The sequence below is a fragment of the Halichoerus grypus genome, chromosome 14 (genome assembly GCF_964656455.1).
Source record: "Halichoerus grypus chromosome 14, mHalGry1.hap1.1, whole genome shotgun sequence".
Taxonomy (NCBI): Eukaryota; Metazoa; Chordata; class Mammalia; order Carnivora; family Phocidae; genus Halichoerus; species Halichoerus grypus.
This window is the reverse complement of record NC_135725.1, coordinates 36,555,725-36,580,194: the sequence shown is the minus strand read 5'-3', so window position 1 is coordinate 36,580,194 and position 24,470 is coordinate 36,555,725. Positions and strand designations below refer to the sequence as shown.

The 24,470-nt window shown below is 34.8% G+C and overlaps 1 protein-coding gene across 42 annotated transcripts in view; it reads left to right on the top strand.

Annotated features, from left to right (window-relative positions):
• The window catches only part of PTPRD (protein tyrosine phosphatase receptor type D), a 2,297,676-nt gene that overhangs the window by 860,296 nt on the left and 1,412,910 nt on the right, over nt 1-24,470 (top strand). The window lies entirely within an intron of this gene.

Here is a 24,470-nt window from a genome sequence, read left to right as displayed (position 1 = left end):
GGCAGCCATGTTGATTTAGAAAACTAGATTTCTCTTCGTTATACAATGTATACAAGCAAACACAAAAGAGAGCTAGTGTTTTTAAATGGTAAAACTAAACAAAGGGAGCACTCACTTCCTAGGCTGGTCTTGTATGCCTCAGCCTGAAGGGTATTTTTGTAACCAAGTAAGAAGCCCTCAAAATATAATGGAAACACTGACAGACACTTAACTATACCAGCTCTGGTGGGTACAGCCATAATTCACTTCATAATACAAATTGATATGTTGTCCAGAGGGGTCCCTGCATTGGTGTTATTGAGTGTCTTTTGAAAAGTTCTGGTTCTGGGCTATGAAGCCATAAAATGAAACTGAATGATTCTCTCTGAAATAGTTTCTGAACGGGGCCCCTCAATTACAGTAGTGCTATCCTTAGGGCAGGCAACATGGAAATGTCCTACAAAGACTGGGAATATAAAATAATAAACCAAAGTGAAGACAAACAATGAAACAAAGTTTGTTGTATTAAAGTCTAATATTTCTTCTCACAAGGTCTACTTAAAGGCTGAGCACACCAGAGGTGAAAAAGGGCAGCTTGTTTTAAGTGGGGTTAGTTGTTAAGCAGGTTAGGAGTACAATCTGTATTTGCAAAATCATGGGGCAGGCCAAAGTTCAGCCATCCCAGTGATCTTGATGGCCAAAGTGTCCTATGTGTTTTATAATATAATGCAAATGACTTCAATCTGAGATAGCCACATTTCCAAATACCATCTAGGGCTTTAATAACTTGTCCTAGAAAGGTCCTGCCAGGCCATGTTTAATGGATCTTCTAAACAATGTAAAAAGATTTCTCTAAATGGGTTATACAACTTATAATTTTAGTGTAAAAATAATTTTCCACTGTCCCCATTACTGCTCCCTTCTCAAATACAATTTTTGAGGCTTTTTATTGAAAATGTTATGTCACTTTCTTCTTTCTCGATCTGAATCCTTCCAACCTTGGTCTTAAGATTCCATTTTCAGAGTTGTGGTTCTGGCAATTAGAAAAGCTCCACAGAATTCAGAACATAACACAGAATCCTGAAAGACACACTGAATTTTCATCAGGAAGTTAGGAGACAAGGATTCTAGTGTCAGCTTTTCCAATGTGAACTATGACCTTGAGTTCACTGTAACCTTGATGGGACTCAATTTGCTCATCTCTAAAATGAAGGTCACAGACTATCTCTTTTCATCCTTTAATGTTGTTCCATAGCACCATTTAAGCTTGCTAATGTATTACTTAAATATTGAAGTCCACATTACGCCTTATGGAATAGCATAACTGGCAAGATTTTCCTCTCAATTACTTGTGCTAATGGGGGCCAAAATGGCATGGATACTTTAAATTCACAGATAATCCCCAAACTTCAATTTAGCTAAGTGTTCCAACCTCCTCTCCTGCCAAACCTTTTACAGGGAATTCAAACAATTAGCACACACTGGCATGAGATTTATCTCCTTTATAATTCCTGCCTTCCATATTGCCTTACCTCCAGGAAATTTCAATATCTAAATTTCCAAAAATAGAAATGAGGGGTAAATCAAGTATAGCTTGTTGCAAGACTACTTATCAGTTATGGTTCAAAATATTCCAACACTGTTACTATTAATGACAATTTATAAAGGGCTTATCCTATGTCAGGTGTATTACAAATCATTTTATTTAAACACCAGGATCACCTTGTTAGGTAGTCTGTTAGTTTCCTAGGGCTGCCATTACCAAGTGCCATAAGCTGAGTGGCTTAAACAACAAGGAATTTATTGTCTCGCAGTTCTGGAGGCTAGAAGTCTGAAATTAAGGTGTCAGCAGGACTGGTGTCTTCTGAGGGCTGTGATGGAGAATCAGTTTCAGGTCTCTTTCCTAGCTTCTGGTTGTTTTTTTGTTTTGTTTTGGCAATTTTTTGGCACCCTTTGACTTATAGATGTGTCCGTCTGGTCTCTGCTTTCATCTTCACATAGAGGTCTCTCTGTGTCTCTTTCATATGGTGTTATTTTCATAAGGACCCCATTCATATTGGATTAGGGGCCCATCCTATTCCAATGTGACTTTGTTTTAACTGGATTACCTCTGTAAAAGACCCTATTTCCAAATAAGGTTACATTTGGATGTATTGGGAGTTAGAACTACAAATATGTCCTCTTATGGTGGGACACGACTCAATCCATAACAGGTTAAGTATTATGCTTACTTTGTAGATAAGGTGGCTTAGGTTACAGTGTTGAGTTAATTTTCCCAAGGCCACAAAACCAGTCAGCGGTGGAGCTGGGGTTCACATCCAGATTTGATGGTTTCATTTATTGTTTAGCAAATTATCTTGGTACTTGAAAAGAAAAGTTCTGTCAGTCTCCCAAAGCTAATAATATTGAATATAATCTTTTGGACAATTTCAGTATTGCAGAGGATTCAGCAACAGTGACCAACATCCAGGATTCATTGATGGCACCAAGGCTCACTCTGCACTTGTCAGTACTGATTCTTAAGAAGGGTCTCCAAACCTGGCATGTATAAAAGAAAGAAAGAAAAAATCCTGGACCCCAAGTCATCTTGAAGGGACCCATACATATATAATAACACTGAGAAATCTAATAATGGAGAGTATCCTTGTATAAAAGATTTTCTAATGAAGTATAATTGACATACATTTGTTTCAGGTGTACAACATAATTGACATTTGTATACATTGCAAAATGATCACCACAGTTAGTCTAGTACCATCTGTCTCCATACAAAGTTATAACTTTTTTGTGATGAAAACTTTTAAGATTTACTTTCTTAGCAACTTTCAAATTTGCAATATAATGTTACTGACTGTAGTTACCATACTATATGTTACATTCTCATGACCCGTTTTTTAATAAGTCAAAATGTGTACCTCTTATTCACCTTAACCTATTTTGCCCGCTTCCTTACCCTCTCCCCTTTGGCAACTATCAAAGTATTCTCTTTATATATGTGAATTTTGTTTTGTTTGTTCATTTGTCTTGTTTTTTAGATTCCACATATAAGTAAAATTATACAGCATTTATTTTTCTGCCTGACCTACTTCATTTAGCATAATACTTTAAAGATCCCATGTTGTTGCAAATGGAAAGACTTCATTCTTTTATTGACTGAATAGTATTCCATCTTATATATATATTCATATATATGTGTATATATATATATACACACACACATATATTATTCCTATATATATATATTAGATATATATATATATATCACATCAATCACATCATCTTTATCTATTCATGCATCAATGGACACTTAGGTTGCTTCTGTATCTTGGTATTGTAAATAATGCTGCAATGAACATAGGGATGCATATATCTTTTTGATTTAGTGTTTTTGTTTTTTTTTGGATAAATATCCAGAAGTGGAATTGCTGGATCATATGGTATTTCTATTTTTAATTTTTTGAGGAACCTCCACACTGTTTTCCCTAGCGGCTGCACTAATTTATATTCTCAGCAGTAGTGCACAAGGGTTCCCTATACTCCCCATCCTCACCAACACTTGTTATTTCTTGTCCTTTTGATAACAGCCATTCTGACATGTGTGACGTGGTATCTCATTGTTTTGATTTGCAATTCCTGACGATTAGTGATGTTGAGCATCTTTTCACGTGTCTTTTGGACATCTGTATGTCTTCTTTAGAAAAATATCTATTTAAATCTTGTGCCCACTTTTTAATTGGATGGCTTTTGTTGCTATTGAATTACTTGCATCAATGCCTTATGGTTTTTAGTTACAAAGTTTTACCACCTTGGTTAAATTTATTCCTAAGTATTTTATTCTTTTTGAACAATTATAAAAGGGATTGCTTTCTAATTTCTCTTTTGGATAATTTGTTTTTAGTGTATAAAAATGCAATAGAGGGGCGCCTGGGTGACTCAGTTGCTTAAGCGACTGCCTTCGGCTCAGGTCATGATCCTGGAGTCCCAGAATCCAGTCCCACATTGGGATCCCTGCTCGGCGGGGAGTCTGTTTCTCCCTCTGACCTCCCCCCTCTCCTGCTCTCTCTTTCTCATTATTTCTCTCTCTCAAATAAATAAATAAAATCTTTAAAAAAAATAGAAATAAAAATGCAATAGATTCTGGTATATTCATTTTGGATCCTGCAAATTTACTGAATTTGCTTACCCTAACAGTTTTTTGGTGGAGTCTTTAGGGTTTTCTATATATAAAATTATGCCATCTACAGATACTGATAGTTTTACATCTGCCTTTCCAGTTTAGATGCCTTTTACTTCTTTTTCTTTCCTAATTGTTCTAGTTGGGACTTCCAATACTATGTTGAATAAAAGTGGTGAGAGTGGGGAAAAGAAATTTAAACATTTGGTATTTACTTAGTAGGTAATTGGTAAACAGCACCTAGCAGCATTATTTTGTTTTATCGTGTGTGTGTGTGTGTGTATGTGTGTGTATTTCACACTCTCCTGTGGCAGCCAAGGGACAATTAACATTCTGCAGTTATATAAGAAGTTGCATTGGTAGATCAAATTTAGCTGTCATCACATTTCTGATCTTTTCCCCCTGTTTTGCTTTATGGCCCTTAAGGGATTGGTGCTTGTGAAACTGGCTGGCTGCCCATTAAAACTTGGTGTTTGTGAAACTTGGCTCTGCCCTGAGTACCTTTATTTACTATCCTGCACATAAGTGGATGAGATAGAACCTTGGGAATTTGGAGGGAGCAGAAGGGCTTCAGGAACTAGGAGAGGAAATACACAAATGTAATGATTAGGGTGAAAAGGAACGCTTCCATTAGGTCCTTGAGTCTCTGGAGTCCTCAGGTTCCTCCAACAAATAACCCTTATTTTTTAATAGTTTACCAAATTAACCCCTCACCTTAAGATTTCTTACAGTGTTTGGATAACATAACTGATATTTTGCTATACGAAGAATTACTTATGTTATTTTTAAGTGAAAAACTGGGAAGTTAAAGGGACATTAGCTATTCACAATTTAATATGAATTATTATGTTCAGCCTTTGCTTTAAAGAACACTTACTGAGATTAGTTACAATGAAATAAGTTGAAATCTTGATGCGTGAGTGGGGAAAAGGAAAGGATAAGTAGGTTGAGAATGTGTTTATTCAATGAGGAGAGTTTATGGTGGAGGCATTTGGGTTTGTGTACGGCTATTTCTTTTTGCATTGATGCTATAAACTAAACTTATAATCTATTTTTGATTTACTTTCTAATTGAAGAAAAGCAAAACTATTTTTGTTAAATAATTTAACATTATTTTATTTATGAAATTTCAATAATAGGTACATGGAATACATAATTCTTAGAATAAATTTAAATGTCTAAATAATTATCACCTTTGATTGCACTTAGAATATGCATTGGGAAGACGAATGAAGGAGTTGACATAATGGCAAAATCTTTGCAATTTGTTTTAGTAATGGTTGGTAAACCAGGGGTAATGTTAAGTAAAACAGATTTACATTAATCATACAAAGGGTGATTTTTCACAGTTGTTATCAATTAAAATACTAATTTCCAAAATCCCATAGCTGCTTCGTAAGAAGTGCTGTGCATGTAGTTTCATATACAGTAGTCAACATATCAGCACCCTTTATTATTTTATATAGGTAATAAAAATGGTTGCTGGTTATCTGAAGTGACTTTAGCTGAATCCAAAATTTAACTGAATCCTCCTCTACCTCCTCCTTCTCCTCCTCCTACTCTTCCACGTTCTCCTCTTAATGGATGAGAAATAAGAGGAAGAATTATTAAACTAAGAGCAGTTCTAATAACTATACTCTTAACTTTTATCTTATGAGTTTTCCAAATAAGCTGTCAGACTCTTAATATAAATCCATTCCTGAGGTCTTTCTTCCTCAAAAAAAAAAAAAAAAAAAAATAGAACACACAAATGATTTATTATTAAAAAAATCATACCTCCTCCACTGACCCTGAGGTGTATACACTCTCTGTAGATTCTATATAGAATATTGTCTTGTTATGGATTCTTGAAAGGACTTTAGACTGTTAACAATGATTGATCTAATAGTAATAAATATTTGGTAATGTCATCCGGTGTTTTATTATATTCACTGTTGTTAGGGTTTAGGGGATCAATAAATAATACCCTGTTATTCCCCTCCTGAGTTTAAAATCAGTTAAGAATTAAGGCCCAGGAGACAGACAAATGGAGGTCAAGTAGTCAGTTTTCTTATAAACATGATGAGAAAATGTGGTTTGAAAAGTGTAGGCAAATTGGCTCAATACTCCACCACTAAGTTAAGCAGACCTTCTAATTTAGTCATTGGCATGTCTGAACACCAAATGCCTCCTCAACAGGGCCAAGTTGGCCCCTTTAAGTTTATTGCATGGCATCAGAGAAATTGACTGAGATATGAGGACCAAGAAGCACTGAAAGAGGCAAGAGGCCGGAAGGTGCCGAGCTAGATGTGCTCAGTGCCTTCTGCCAAACTTTGGGAACAGTGGAGTTGGGAGAAGGCCAGGTGGGTTGCTCTAATGGAGACCCTCATGAAAACAAGAGACGGGGAGAGGGAAGAGTCTACTCATCCTCTATCTAGTGGTTCTCTTAACCTATATTGAGCTTTCCCACACTACTCATTTCTTCTATTGCACATTATTATTATTCATGTTGTCAATTACAGATTAAAATATTATGTGAAAAATGAGTATCAGTATATATAGACAATAATAGAATGTCTCTGATATAAGAAACATCAAATATGAGAGTATAATTTTTCCATTATTGAATTCCTAGATATTGATTAAAATTCCCATAATTAAATGAAGTGCTATGTGAAAATCCAAATAAAAAGCCAAAATTGCCTAGTTAAGTCCAGAGAATTAAAGTCCAAAATCAAAATTTTTGCTCAGCCAGCAAGTGATAACTCTTGTGATACCTGAGTAGGGAGAGACCTCAGTGGCTGCCATTCAGTAAAATTAGGTGTAGTTCCTTCATCATTTCAGAAGCACTCTTGATTTTCCCTGTAGTTTTTATTAAGTATATATCCCTTATAATTAATTACTTAGTTTGGTCAGTTTTTGAACATTAAGGAAATTGAATCATGCTCGACATAATCTTTGGTCTTCCTTTTTTTGCTAGTCTTGGTTCTGTACATCTTTTAATGTGTGTAGCTGTAGTTCATTGACAGCATATGCCACAATTTATTTATCACTTCCTTGGATCATTGCTTCTTTTTATGTTCATGTATTAACAATAATGCTGATGTGAATATTCATGCAAATATTCAAGAATTCCTTTAGTATGGGAATCTTACTTTTTAAATAGTACATTGAATTAATAGGACACATAATATTATTACAGCACATGCTTCATATATACCAAATTTAGAAAACACAGCAACGCCATATCCTATAGCAGTGAACTCGAGATTGCCTGGTAACTCATGGAGGAGAGGTGGTATTCTAGGAACATCTTGATGGGATCAGCCTTGCTATGATGCCAGTCAGTCAATGCTAGTTATCTATATTCCAAGACCTGTGAACTCATGCAGTATCTTTTCTTTCGTAAACTGAATCACGAATACTATCATGACCACATTTTGGAGGAACTCTACTTGTGAATACAATCCTTACTCAGAGAATGTCATTTGAAATTTTCTAGTCATTTTGTTAAATTTAGAAACTTGTAAAGTTTAGTCAATTACCAGGTATAAACTGAGGTGACTTCTTTCCCAAGTGGCATATTCAAAACCTTTTAATTTGGATTTTGCATTTGAGTCCTGGATCTCTGGAGTCCCAGTGCTGTAATGAATGTGGATACTTTCTTGTGACATGGCTCATATACTCTCTTGTGTGTGCACATGCATATTATGTGAGCACACATATTAAGTTCTGAGCTGCACCAAATGCTACCACCAACTCTAGATGCAGAAGGGAAGGGTTTTAGGAAGGGTTCATCCTCTAATTTCACATGTGTTCCATCTGGAAAATCAACTTGATCTGAAGCTGGCCATGATCACTGCCACTACCACAAGCTACTCCCTAGAATGCTCTCTCTATCTTCTCCAGACCTTGAAAACTTCTATTCCTTTACAGACATTAGAAACTTCTTTATTTTTATAATACGTTTTTCGGTAGCAATGGAGATGTTGCTAGTGTTCTATTTCCTGCTGTTGTTCTCTTACTCATTTTTGGGAGGGAGATTCAGCTGAGTGTTTAACTGTTCAACCTGTTAAAACTTTTCTAACACTTATAGGACTAGTACTGGTTACAGGTTCAGAATGTTCTGTTTCCTTTTTCCGCCACTTTGTTTTGTGGTCCAGGAATTTGCTTTGACAGTATACTTCTCTAGATTTTTTTTTTGTCTTATGACAGTTAAAAATTAAATGAGTACAGTATCTGTCAAAAGGAAGTGCTTTTCAAACGTATCTTGTCCAACTTTACCTCCTGAAGTTGAATAACCCTGTCTAAGATGTATACTCCTGCAGAGCATGTAACTGAGGCAGGGACTCAATATATTATTGCTTGCTGGCCATTCTTGTTTACTGTGCTTCATCTTTTCTGTGCCTTCTCTTATTCCACTTCTCATCTAACTTCTCAAACAGAACCCCTAATGACTAAGCAGCACATATCTCGACCTATTACAAATTATGTCAACTTAGTGAATACCAATTTATGAAACTAACTTTAAGGAGTTTTAAGAATTCTATGCCAATCTTCCTGGTGTTTTCCTCTCAATCCTGTTCAGATTTTCGCATGTGAATTTGTCTAATAAACTAAGTCTTGAAGAGGTAGTTTTCCAATAGTGTTACTCTACCTTTGGATCTCCTCACACCCTCCATGGAGATGCAAAAATATTTTCTCCCAAGAAGATAGTTTAGTCTCCTTGTGCAACATTGCCTTTCTTCTTCTGTTAAATTTATTTGGGTGTAAGTAACTTTCTGGTTTAATAACAAAACTTTTTGTTCTAAAACCTATTTAAAGAAAAGTTTGACCTGGACATACCTTCTCTTTTACTTATATATATTTAGCTTACCCATTAAGATCACAACCTATCTCTTAAGAACAATCTTTCTCTTCTTCTAGGTCAGGCTATGTTTCTTTTTATTTTTTGTCCATAATCCCATATTTATAGTCAGACTGAAGCACATTTTAAAAAGTATTGCAGAGTTTCTCTTAGATTTTCTTCTTTTTTAAAGCTTTTATGTATTTATTTATTTGAGAGAGATAGAGAGAGATAAACAGCATGAGAGGGGAGAGGGTCAGAGAGAGAAACAGGCTCCCCGCTGAGCCGGGAGCCCGATGTGGGACTTGATCCCAGGACTTCCGGACCATGACCTGAGCCGAAGGCAGTCGCTTAACCAACTGAGCCACCCAGGCGCCCGCTCTTAGATTTTCTGACTAAACTTTTCTTAGAGTATTCTTAAAAAAGCTTTAAAAAAAGAAAAAAGATTTCCAAAGTTCACTGGATCTGTTTTCTTTTTTCTCCTTTCTTTCTTTCTTTTTCTTTCTTTCTGTCTCTCTCTCTCTTTCTTTCTTTCTTTCTTTTTCTCTATTGAGAGAATATGTGAGTGGGAGGTTGGGGGTGGGGAGGGGCAGAGGGAGAGGGAGAAAGAGAATCTTATGCAGGCTCTGGGCTCGATCTCAGGACCCTGAGTCCATGACCGGAGCTGAAACTAAGAGTCAGTTGCTCAACCAACTGAGGCACCCACGTGCCCCTGTTTGAGCATTTTAGATCATAGTGGAAGATCAAAAGTTTTATCACATCTCTTTAAACCAAATAAAATAGTACATAAATGTTGTAAGTGCTCAGAGGGACAGCTACAGACATATCTAAAACATAACAAAGGAAGGATATCAGAAAAGGTGTTTCTCATTTAATTCTTAGAATGACTCAATGAGCCTATACTCTGACTACCTGGATAGTAAACCTGACTGTGCCCCCATTGCTGTTTGAACTTGGGCAGGTTAATAAAACTTTCTTCATCGGTTTTGTCATTGTAAATAGAGATAAGTGTAGTACCTTATTATTTAGGTTCTGGTGAGTATTAAATGTTTATGGGATTAAGTAATTTGCCCAATGATAGTCAAAGAAAAAGTTAGGTTCCGAAACCCAGTTTGGCTGAAATCAGAATGGAAGTTTTAATCACTGCATGGTTTTTGCCAGCTGGTTGAGATAGATAGACTTTGTAGGGAAGATCTGTTCTCTGGGTAACTAGTTGTCAGTCATAGTGCAAATCAACAATTAATCTTTGATAAGGGGAACACTGGTTATTTCACAAGGAGATGCCTGTGCAAGCTTCATTTTGGTCAGGTTGCTGAAGCTCTCTTTTTTTGTGACTTATCTCCATATTTGTCATATAGTGAAATGTTTCATTTTTTACCTTTCATTAGGCCACATGAAGAAAAGTATCAAATAATGTTAAGGGCACAGACTGTGGAGCCAGATTGCTGGGGTGCAACCCTGGCTCTGTCATTTACTTAGCTGTGTGACTAGGAGAAGAGTGTTTAACAACTCTGTGCTTTAGTATTCTTTCTATAAAATGGAGATGATGATAAGCGCATGTACCTCCTAAGGCTGTTATAATATCGAATGAATTGGTGTATATAATAGAGCAGGGCCTGGCCCACAGTGAGCCTTATGTAAGTGACAAGATGAACAAATATGTACCCCACTCTGATGAAAGTTCCCTTTGTTGATACAAGTTTTTTTTTAAAGATTTTATTTATTTATTTGACAGAGAGAGAAACAGCAAGAGTGGGAACACAAGCAGGGGGAGTGGGAGAGGGAGAAGCAGGCTCCCTGAAATGTGGGGCTCGATCCCAGGACCCCAGGATCATGACCTGAGCCTAAGACAGATGCTTAACAAGTGAGCCAACCAGGTGCCCCATGTGGATGCAATTGTTATCAAATCTAGTTCCTTAAGCCACTTTTCAAAAAAAAACTAGTGATAGCCATTTGAAGTCTGAGAATCAGAATTACATTTCCTTCATTTAAGCTTATTATTATCCAAAACAACTTAATTCTCAGACTTAGGCACAGGGAAAGCAAGTACACTAAGACAACAAAATGCTTTTTTTTCCCCCACAAGATGGATCTGAAATCTTTTTACATTATTTTTTTAATGTATCATGAATAAGGAAAACACACAACAAATAGAACTGGTTCTGTTTACCATGCTATCCCCTTGTTAAAAATAGGAACTAGAAAAATTATCTCCTCAGGAATCACTCAAGAAAACAGTAGGTTAATGTTGCAAATGTTCTTTGAAGCAATTTCCATGCTTCATCACCTGCTCTCTGAGACACCATAAACACCAACTAACTGAAGATTGTTTGCATTTCATTTAGGTTTTATAAATCAGTTTTTATAACACTGTCTACTAGACTAGCTGTGAGCACCAAGAGCTTCAGTGATTTTTCTCCATGTACCTAGTTTCTCCGAACATCTGCCTTTGCACTTTATTCTATTGAAATAAAAGGCATTTCATTTTCAAGAAACTACTCCATGGAATGGTAAAAAGTGGATATTCATCCCCACCAAATGTATTCTCAAATATATAAAACAAATGAACACATTTTCCCCATATTATTTTTCATGTAGTATGGTTTCAAGCATATAGTATGGTTTCATACAATATGGTTTTCATATAGTATGGTTTCTGATAATGAGACTCAGTCACATTGAAAATCCACTCTAGACATCCAAATATAAGATTTGAACACATCTCAAGGTGCAATGTTAGAAATGGGAGAATGTGGCCAGCTGAAAAACTAGCAGAAGGTGGAATCACCTAGTGAAACTTGGCATACAGTTAAATTTTTGAGGGATTTACTATGGCATCTTTACCAAATGGAACTAAATGCAGGGTAGGGGTGGGCAGGCAGGATAAATCACAAGTAGTTGGTAACAAGGAAACAAACTGGGAAGATGAGGATGTGGTCAATTTAAGTAAAAGTGTCAGAATCAAATTTAGGTCCTAGAAAATGGTATTTCAGGCTTAGTGCTTTGGCAGAGCTTAAACAATCAAAAATAAGGTTTTTTGTTTGTTTGTTTTTTGTTTTTTTTGCAAGACTATTGAACTTAGGGACTTACTTTTTCTGAGTGCAGTGGAGAAGGATCTTGTGCGATATTTCTAACGGGTTCTACCCACCTTTCTAGATTAGAATAAAAGTGATGTGGTTTTTATAGTTGTTAACTCTAAGATACATGTTTGGAGAGTTTACCTTTCTTCCATGGTGCTGTGGATAAAGCTGGAATTTTGTGAAACAGAGCGCTTGAAGTGTAAAGGTGGTGGGTTCAGGAGTAGACATCACTGGTACCGTGAGTACTAAAAACTAAGCATGCCAAAGTGACTGATTCAAGACATATTTATTTAGTACCTCCGAAGTGCTAAATTCTAGACTCTAGAATTACAGGTATGCAATAGTAATTATGACAGACAAAAGGAATGCAGTGGACTTTCTGGTGGTAGACAGAAACTGACTCTTACAAAATGTACGCAGTATCCTTGTGAAATATACCCACGGAAAACCCCTTTACTATGTCCTCCCAGTTACTTAGTCTTTAAGATTGTTCAAAGTTGGGGGGGGGGTGGATTAGGTTGCTGCTATCATTGATCCCACCAAGCAAAAGGTGTAGGCAAGCAGGAGCCATGTGAGCCCAGAAAAAGTATTGATGTTGACAACTTGGAAAATTGTATCTATAGCACTAGCATCTCAGAGCATGTTCGTATAATTAGTTCATCTAATTAGTTCATGGCTCTATGTACAAACCCTTGTTATTATAACATTTGCCATGCCTGGTGATTATTTATTTACTTCAGTTTTCACTAGTTAACATGAACCTTTTAAAAGCAAAATTGAGTCTTAGTCATATTTGTTTCTAATTCATAATTTCTTGCTGAATGGATGAATGAATATATAGATATTCTAACATAAGATAGGACAGGAAAAAAACTAGAAAGCATATTGAAATATGTTGTAGCCAATTATTCCTACATCAAACTACATTTACTAGTACAGGCAATCACATTCACTTTCAACATGAGCAGCTTTGATTCACAGGGCTGTAAATGTACGACTTATGTGAAAGTCTTTCCGTGGTTTAAATAAATTTGATGAACTTTGGTTTAAAACATCTTAACGCAAATTGCATCTCTACCTGTTAGGCACCATCTAATAGTTCTCTGTTGTTAATGTGCATACTGGATACTAAGAGGGGGGATGCAGTAATAAATTTTTTTCCACAAAATATCTGTGAAAGCGGCACTTGTTTCAAAGAAAAATTTAGGAATTGCCAACTTATATGTTGAAGTCATTGCTATAATAGCAAAGATTTTGTGTACACCAATAGCTACCATATATTTAATGAATTAGAGCTATTTAAACTAAACTGAGATAATATTGTAGAAAATATGTCAACCACCAGCAATTCTTCAAATTCAGTCATGCAGAGTTTTAAATAATAAAATTGATTATATATATATATGTATATATAGGATACATACATACATATATATATTCCTCAACATCTGCATTAAAGATATATAGAATATACTTATTTTTACTTGAATCTTTTGCCACCAATGCTGCTGCTCTGCTTTGTACTTCTAAGAACAAATCTGCTTTCCCTAAAACAAAACAAAACAAAACATACAAACAGAATGTAAAAATGTTCTTCCAATCAGCAGTCATGTAGATAATTGCATGAATCACCTTTACAATTCATCATAAATTATTACTCATTTGATGAGCACAGTAATTTGGAAGGTTGAATTAAATAACGAACCCCAACTGAGTTAAAATTCAAATTGAGAATGGTAGAAGTCAGTATTTGTTCAAGAGAATTCTCAAGCTTAAAAAAATCTATTAAGTCAAAGAAATGTACGTAAGAGTTTAAATAGCAGGACCTTATTGACATACTACTGAACCAGATAAATTACATGGAAAACATAGACATTAGAAATGTGGAGGATGTTGATTGTTAATGTGACTATTAATGTGAGGAGGAGAGTAGTTGCATTATATAGACTTCTGTAATCAATTAGCCTGTGTTTTATCTTCTCAGAAAAAAAGTCAAGGCATAATTGAAACCTAAAAAGAGCTCGGGGCACCTGGGTGGCTCAGTCGTTAAGTGTCTGCCTTTGGCTCAGGTCATGATCCCAGGGTCCTGGGATCGAGCCCCACATCGGGCTCCCTGCTCCACGGGAAGCCTGCTTCTCCCTCTCCCACTCCCCCTGCTTGTGTTCCCTCTCTCGCTGTGTCTCTCTCTGTCAAATAAATAAATAAAATCTTTAAAAAAATAAATAAATAAATAAAAAATAAAAAGAGCTCATCAAACCTACTCTTAATTCTTATGAGGGCAATTTACCAAGTTAGAGGAATCCCAAAATATATATTTATTCTATATGAATGAAGTTTTGGGTGATAAGCAGTAAGACTCAAGGTGCGGAATAGCATGTGTGCTGTTTTAATCTCTTCTTTCAGTTCAAGGTCATGACTGGAAAGGGAAGAGGATGTGGACTGTGAGCAGCTGACTACACTGATGGTGTTAAAGAATAGGTTATTGTTTATGGCTCCAAAGAAATGGGCTCTTAGGAAGGTCATACCGCATCTCAGATCAAGGTTTATCTAAACTGATGGGGGCGCCTGGGTGGCTCAGTCGTTAAGCATCTGCCTTCGGCTCAGGTCATGATCCCAGAGTCCTGGGATCGAGCCCCACATCAGGCTCCCTGCTCCGCGGGAAGCCTGCTTCTCCCTCTCCCACTCCCCCTGCTTGTGTTCCCTCTCTGGCTGTCTTTCTCTCTGTCAAATAAATAAAACCTTTAAAAAAAAAAAAAAAAAACAAAACTGATGAGCCCTCACTAAAGCACAAGCACTGTCCTAGGTATCTTTATAGGAATAACTTATTTAATTCTTTTAACAATTCTGTAAAAAAGTGTGTCTTAAGATCTCCTGTTTATTGATAAGGTAAATGAAGTTTAGAAAAATTATCTAAATTAATAAAACTCAAGAAGAGTGGGGTCAGAAAACAAACTCTGGCCTGTAACATAGCTGCTTTCCTCTGAAGGATCTGAAGTATGCATTTGGCAGGTGACTTTCCACTTACATAAAGTGTTTTTATTCATTCATGCATTCACATTTTTATTCATATTTATCTATTCATTTAACAAACACCCTCTGAGGTTCTCTGAGCATGAGACTATGCAGAGGATGGAGAGAGAAGCATCAGTGGGAACAGTGTCCTGAAGGGCTTAACTGAAAGGAAAAGATAAATTATTTAAATAAAAGGACAAAAATGGACATCATTTGGAATAACTGGGTGACATAGACAGAGGTACAATTATGCTCAGTAATTATCAGGAAGAAACTAAAGAAAGAATAACAATAGAATTGATTTCTTGTCTCTGTATACCAGTATAATGAGTATGTGTAACATAAAAAAGAAACTTGAAATTCTAGCAAATGTAGTTGAATATAATCCCACAGGCACATTATTTGAAGTACATTGATCAGAAGAAACGAATAGGAGTGAAAAGAGTTGACACTCTTAAGAGACATATCCAAATGGAAACTTAAGAGTCTAAATGTAAAAGCTTCATGGTACATATTTATATGAGAAGAGAAGGAGGAACAGGTACAATGTTCTTGCATGTCTGCCATATTTTTTAAGACTGACTAACATTATGGGTGAGGTTCTTTGATCTAAAACATTTAAGAAAACTTATACATAAATAAAAGCTACATTTCTCTAACTCCATCACTACATACAAATCTTGTTTCTACCCTTTTCTTTCCTTCTTTATTATAATTCAAAGAAGAAAATTATATATTCAATTAACTATATATATTTAGGTTACTATTCACCACCCAAAATGTTAAGCTTCTAATCTCAACATTCTGCTTAAATGACTCTTCCTAAGGCAATAATGAAGGCCAAATTTCTGTTTCATCATCTTGGAACACTCTGAAGAACATTTTGCATTTCTGACCCTTTGTTCCTTTGTTCTTGGCTCCTTGCTCCTACATCTCTTAAGTGTCTCAGCCAATTTTTCTTACTGCATTTTTGGTGCCTGTTGCAGAAGTGTTGGTGTTCTTCTAAGTATCCATTATTGGTCATACTTTTGTGTCCTCCTTTTCTCCCATGCTTCATCTATCACTAAAACACTGATAAATTCCAAATCTTCATCTCCAGTTTAACTTTCTTTTGAACTCCAAATCTATATATCTAGTTGGTTACTCAAATTGCCACCTAGAGAAGCTACAGGATTCAAAACTCAATACATTAAAATTTTACTATCCATATTCCTTTACTACCTCTTCAAATTACTTCATTTTAGTTAAGGGCATCATCACCCTACTACAAAATCTTCACTGCCTTATCTTCAAAGTTTTAGCTAACTACCAAAGTCTTGCTATTATCAAACCCTTCAATTTTGGTCTTAAATTGTGTCTTCAAATATTGGTCATATCTCTTTCCATCACATACCTCAGAGCCCAGCTACATAGAATTTATTGCCACTTATGTTGTTATATATACTCTGTTTCATATTCAGAATATCTATTCACCCCAGTTAAAACCTTCTTTCATCCTCCCTGAAAGAGCCGGCAACTTTCACTACTGAGGTGACCCCCTATATTTTTACCTTAATATCCATTTCTTTCTACTAAAGTTATTTTATCTTATTTTGAGAGAAGTCCATGTAAATGCTCTTAGATTTCTATTAATCTCCAACAAAATCAATTTAGAAACAAAAGTAGTACTAGAGATAAAATGGAACCACTTAATAAGTTTCTATTGGACAGAACAATATAAAATTTCTAAATTTGTATGTATTCCTTAAGTTAACCTAATGAAGACAAATAAAAATAATTATGAATCTAAAAGGAAAGAAAAAAAAACAAACAAACTCAAAATTATGGTGGGAGATTATAGTATTCATCTTCCAGCATCATTAACACATTTAATATAATTTATGTCTATAGAGCCATGCACAAAATTGCAGAATATATATTGCTTTCAGATGCACACAGAACATTTGTAAAAGTTGACCACATGCTGAATTACAAAGCAAGTTTCAATACTTTGTAGGATTTATATTATATAGCTTAAGTGCTTTGTGCACAAATTAATTTGAACTAGAAAATCTCCAGATATTAGGAAAATTAAAATACATATTTTTGGAATACTTTTGAGAAAAAAATTCAACTTGAAGACACTCACAAATGAATAAAAGTTAAAGTGCAATGTAACCAAACTAAAGCCAATGTTAGATGAAAGTGTATTTTAAATACATATATAAGAAAAGAATAAGGCAGAAAATCAGTTGCAAACATCTATCCTCAGAAGTTGGGAGAAAATCATACATTTAACTCAAACATAGATGAAGAGGAGAAATAATGAAAATCAAGAGGTAATATAATGAAAAATATTACTATGTACATTGTACCAAACATACAATAGAGAAGAGCAACAAATCAAAATTGGTTCTTTGAATAAACTGATAAAAGTGGGAGATATTGATGTGACTGACCAAGTTAAAAAAAATGAGAGGGGTCAAAAATAACTTATAGTTGAAATAAAAAGTCAAATCTCTATAAATTCTGAAGATATTAAAAGACATTGAGAAGATGTTCAAAATTATTTTTTTAATTGAAATTTTGAATGCAGTAAATTTTTAGTAAAATACAATTTAAAACTGACAAGATAAAGAACAAGACAATCTAAATAATTTAATACTTATTAAAGAAATGTAATGACTAATCAAAAACTTTTATTAACTAAAACTCTTAGTAGACAGATATAGAAGGATTCTTTCTTAATATGATAAAGTATATCTACCTAACACCTCTGACAAATACTGTACTTAATAGTAAAATTTCCCCTTCAGATCAAGAGATGGATGCCCAGTATCATCTCTTCTATTCGCTGTTGTCCTGGTAGTCCTAAGAAGTGCAAAAATGCAAAATATACACAGACATGCATGTACACATGCCTGTATGCATAAATGCAAACATACATGCATACATATAAACATACATTTTTAAAGTTCAAGGATTAAATGGAACATATGAAACCCATTATTTGTATATGATGTGAGAATGCAGCTAGTAAATTGAAAAGAACATACAGTTAAATTGTCAATTTTAATGTATGATTCTACCTAGGTTACTCAATATAAGGTCAATTAAAAATCAATTGCATTTCTATATACAAATGATAAATAGCAAATAAAAATACTACATCTAATAAAATAAAAATAACAAATAGATAAAACCAGTAAAGTGAAATTGTAATAAATTCTGATTTTGACATATTTAAAATATTGAAACTTAAAATAAAGTGTTTTAATATATCACTTTATTTTAAATATCTTCAACTATTTTCATGTTATAGGAAATATTAACCACTAAAAATTAGTGAAAGTAAAAAAATGAAATAAAAATTAAGACACTTGGTTGATGGGAATGCAAAATGGTGGAGTCACTCCCGAAAACAGTATGGAGGTTCCTTAAAAAGTTAAAAATAGAACTACCCTATGATCCAGCAATTGCACTACTAGGTATTTACCCAAAGAATACAAAAAGACTAATTCAAAGGGATACATGCATCCTGATGTTTATAGCAGCATTATCTACAATAGCCAAATTATGGAAACAGCCCAAGTGTCCATCAACAGAAGAATGGATAAAGAAGTTGTGAGATATATATATATATATACACATACATACACAAAGGACAGCCCAAGTGTCCATTGACTGAAGAATGCATAAAGAAGAAGTGATATGTTTTATACACACACACACACACACAATGGAATGTTACTCAGCCATAAAAAGAATGAAATCTAGTCATTTGCAACGATGTGGTTGGAGCTAGGGAGTATTACGCTAAGCAAAATAAATCAGTCAGAGAAAGCAAATACCATATGATTTCGCTCATATGTGGAATTCCAAAAACAAAACAAACAAGCGAAGGGGTGGGGGAAGAGAGAGGCAAATCAAGAAACAGACTTTTAATTATAGAGACAAAACTAATGGTTACCAGAGGGGAGGAGGAGAGAAGTGATGTGGGAAATGGGAATTGGGGATTAAGGAGTGCATGTGTTTGTGATGAGTGCCGGGTGATATATGGAAGTGTTGAATCACTATTTTGTACACATGAAACTAATATTACACTGTATGTTAACTAACTGGAATTTAAATAAAACATTTAAAAAATCAAATAGAAATGCATCTATTGAATGGTATAAAACCTTTACATAGAAAGTTCTACATTATTGAGATAAATTAACTAAAACAACAGAATGAAAAGGCAGTCCATGGAATGGGAGAAAATGTTCTCAAATCACATATCTGATAAAGAATTAATGTCCATGGGGCTCCTGGGTGGCTCAGTTGGTAAAGCATCTACCTTTGGCTCAGGTCATGATCTCAGGGCCCTGGGATAGAGCCCCCAATCGGGCTCTCTGCTCAGCAGGGGAGTCTGCTTGTCCTTCTCCCTCAGCCCCTGCTTGTGTGCTCTCTCTCTCTCACTCACTCTCTCTCTGTCAAATAAATAAATAAAATCTTAAAAAAAAGAATTAATGTCCAGAATGTAAAAAGAGTAATGAGAATGCAACAATAAAAAGACAAACAGTCCAATTAAAAAGTGGACAAAGGATTTGAATAGTTATTTCTCCAAAGTTCTACAAATAGCCAGTAACCACATAAAAAAAGTATTCAACATCATTAGTCATAAGGAAAAGCAAATCAAAACCACAGTGAGATAGCATCACCCTCCTTGTCTATAATGGCCATAATTTGTTTTTTAGTGGAAAACAATAAGTGTTGAAAAGTATGTGGAGAAATAGTAACCCTCATACATTGCTGGTAGGAATGTAAAATGGTGTACTCAGTGTGGAAAACAATTTGGCAGTTTCTCAGTTAATCATAAAATTATCATATGGCCCAGGAATTCCACTCCTAAATATATACCCAAGAGGACTGAAAACACATTTTTACACAATAACCTGTACATAAATGTTTATAATAGCATTGTTCATAATAGCCAGAAAGTGAAAACAGCCAAACTATCTCTCTCTAAATGAATGAATACTAAAATATGCCATAGCCATTTAATGGAATGTTATTAAGCAATAAAAAGGTAGGGAATGCTGCTATGTGCTACAATATAGCTAGACTTTGAAAACATTATGCTAAGTGAAATAAGCTAGGCAAAAATGTCCATATAACATAATTCCATTTGTATGAAATATTCAAAATAGTCAAATCCATAGAGATAGATTAGAAACTGCCCAGGAAGGAGGATAAGGGAGAACTGGGATTGGTTGTTGATAGGGTTTCCTTTTGAGATGTGGAAATGTTCTGGAATTGGTGGTGATGCTTTTATAATGCTGTGAACATACCACAAACCACTAAATTGTATAATTTAAAATTATGAATTTTATGTAATGTGAATTATATTTAAAAATTTTTAACAAACTCTTAAGGAATGGTAGAAGTGCCTGGTCTACCAGATACCAAGGTATATTATAACATTACGTTATGTGAAATGGTGTGATGTAGACAAATAGTTAAATGCAATGCATTGACATCTAGAATAAAGGCAAGCATCTATGGGCACTTAACTTATGACAAAACTAGCATTGTAGAGCAGTAAGAAAAGTTAAGATATTTTCAATAAATTTGTTGGATCAATTTGTAAAATAATGAAATTGTTCCCCAACTCACAATGAGCAAACATTAATTTCAGATAGTTTTTTTTAAATTATATGCGAGATACAAAAGAATCATAACATAACAAAACTTTTAGGACAAAATAGAGAATATATATGATCATTTTGTGTAATAAACAGGACACAAAAATAAATAAAAATAGATTGTTAAATTTGACTGTAGTAAAATTAAGAATTAATGTTCAACAAAAGTCACAATAAGTGAGTAGAAGGGTGAGCCATGAATGGGAAATGTATTTTCACCACATATAGCCAGCAAAGGGCTCATAACTAGAAGACATAAAACATTTCTACAAATTAATATGGAGAAGACAATCCACAGAAAATGGAAAGAAATTGAAAATATCTACTTAGTGTATATAAGCAAACACATACATACATGACTAATACATGAAAATGCACTGAAACTCATTAATAATCAAGGAAATGTAAAATTATATTCTACTACACAGTAAACTAATGACTTAAATCAAGCAGAATAACCATTTTCAGGTGAATTTGTGAAACAATGGCAACTCTCATACATTGTTTGGCAAGATCTTCTAAAGTAGAACATACGCACATTTTCTGATATAGTAATTTACTCCTAGGAAATATCCAACATAAATGCATGTTTTAAAAGGATGCTCAGAGAATTATTCATAATAACTAAAAAGTATAAATTATATATCTGCCAAAAGAGGATTGAATATATAGATCGTGTAATATTTGTGCAACGGAATATTACAGAGTAATGCAAATTAATGACAGCTACGAGCCACAAGACAGGTGAATTTCACAAGTGTGGTGCTAAGGGAAAGAAACGAAACACATAGAAGAAAATGTAGTGGTTTTTTTTTTTTAATTATATAAAGTTCAAAACTAAGGCAAAATAAAACTATAGGATGAACAAAAACTCTGGAAACATAAATAGATATATATCATACATAGTTTATTGATATTACAATACACAATGCGTTCAATGACAGTACATGATCTGTTTAAAGGGCTGGCCCTCTCGGGCAATGCAGAAGGCGTATATCCTGCATATTTATGATGAATGTGTGGTGTCCGTGCTGCACTTCCACAAGTTCCCGCGTTTGCATCTGTGTTGCCTCCGATGGTTTGTATTTTCATTTGAACCTGTGCTTCAACATAACCCACAAGAAATAATCAAGTGGGTTCAAACTGTGTGTGTGTGTGTCTGTGTGTATGCTGTGTGCATATATGTCTGTCTATACTTTGCGTATGTATTTGTGTGTATGCTGTGTGTATAAGTAAGTGAATATATATTATGCATATATGCTGTGTATGTCTGCGTGTATGTGTGTATGTACATATTCACACTGTGACCAAAAGCTGTGGGCTTCTAGTGTCAGCCATGTTCTTGTTCTTGATCTGTGTGGTGATTACATGAGTGTTTACTTTGTGATAATTTATTGAGCTTTATACATTTGTACTTTTGCAAGGTTCTTGTGTGGTTTTCAACTGACAACAAATAAATAACTTAAAATATGAAAAGGAATGAAAATTGGCTCTTAGACTTGGGACTAAGATCCTAGAACAGAAGCTTCCAGGAGACAGTATCCACTTTACACCTGTGAAGACAGGCTAAGGAATTCAAAGAGCTCTCACAATACAACAAAATCCATTACTTGCTCCTCTCAAGTGAAGTGCTGGTCTTCTCAACTGATTCTAGGTCCTAGAGAAGGAATTTTTAATCGACTCATTCTGGGTGATTTGTTATGTTAGTGATCCAGCATTATAGATATAATTCTGACCAGAGAACCTAATTTAAATGCTCTGAGAATAAGGGGGAAGTCACATACTCAATACATACAAAACCCTAGACATAGTATCAATTCTTTTTCTTCGTTTATTGTATTTTCCATTCTCTTTCAAAGGAAGATACGTGTTTCAACACTCAAAAAATACGTAATTTCAAACTTGATTCCCAAGGCAAAAAGAGAAGGTGATCGTCAAATGTTTAAAAAAAAAAAAAAAACACCTTTATTTTATAATAATAATGGTTAGAAGTTCAATATTTCTGCTCAAACACAGAGAAAGGCAGGCATATTTACAAAAGGCCTCCCAATGTTTGCCATTGCCTTTACACAAGACAACATTTATAAAACCTCTGCATCCCGTGGCAGGTGCTAGGTCTTCTCTTGGGGATTTCTGCTGTTCAGATATTGTCTTTCATTTGAACTTCAAAAACCTTTAAAAAATAGAAGCTGCATTTCAATATAATTTGGAAATTAAAACTCTTATTTTTATCATTATAATATCTTCCATGGATTTACTTTTCAAAAATGAATCAAAGCCCAAACTAATTGCTGTCTGATAGCTGGCAAAGGCAGAAAAATTGGAAAAGCTTTTAAAAATGAAGCACTGGTTTGCCTCACCCATAGGAAAATTGAATGCAAGTAATAAATAAAGAATCTCAAGTACATTTAATAATGATATTCCCCTCTTCCACTGAGAACTTAAAGTATAAACCTGAATAACTATTACGGTCACCTGAGTAATTGGAAATATGGTTTTAGGAGCAAGACTGTATTCCCTTTCTTTGTTTTAATGGCATAATAGGAAATCAAATAAACATATTAATTTAAGTGAAAAACATTTTCACCTATGAAAATGATTTCCTAAAGTATTCTCAACAGTCTGTAATACTGTGATGATTTTGTAGAATAATAAAATTTTATTGTATGTGTATTTTATTTATTTTTAAATTTAATTTTATTATGTTATGTTAGTCACCATACATCATTAGTTTTTTTATTTTATTATGTTATGTTAATCACCATATATTACATCATTAGTTTTTTTTTTAAGGTTTTATTTATTTATTTGACAGAGAGAGACACAGCAAGAGAGGGAACACAAGCAGGGGGAGTGGGAGAGGGAGAAGCAGACCTCCCTCAGAGCAGGGAGCCCAGTGCGGGGCTCGAACCCAGGACCCTGGGATCATGACCTGAGCCGAAGGCAGACGCTTTAATGACTGAGCCACCCGGGTGCCCCACATCATTAGTTTTTGATGTAGTGATCCACCATTCATTGTTTTCATATAACACCCAGTGGTGGGGGGTGGCAGGGATGGGGTGGCTGGGTGATAGGCTTTGGGGAGGGTATGTGCTATAGTGAGCGCTGTGAATTGTGTAAGACTGTTGAATCACAGACCTGTACCTCTAAAACAAATAATACATTATATGTTAAAAAAAAAAAGGAAGAAGATAGTAGGAAGGGAAGAATGAAGGGTGGGGGAATTGGAGGGGGAGATGAACCATGAGAGACGATGGACTCTGAAAGACAAACTGAGGGTTCTAGAGGGGAGGGGGGTGGGGTGATGGGTTAACCTGGTGATGGGTATTAAGGAGGACATGTTCTGCATGGAGCACTGGGTGTTATACGCAAACAATGAATCATGGAACACTACATCAAAAACTAATGATGTAATGTATGGTGATTAAAATAACATAATAATAAAAAAAATAAATAAATCATTTCCGGAGTTCCAAAAACAAAACAAAACAAAACAAAACAAAACACCCAGTGTTTTTCCAAAAAAAAAAAACAAAAAAAAAAACACCACTCTTTTGAGAAGTGTCTGTTCATGTCTTCTGCCCATTTTTTGACTTATTTGTCTTTTGGGTGTTGAGTTTGAGAAGTTCTTTATAGATCTTGGAAATCAGCGCTTTGTCTATATAGTGTCATTTGCAAATATCTTCTCCCATTCTGTGCATTGCCTCTTGTTTTGTTGACTATTTCCTTTGCTG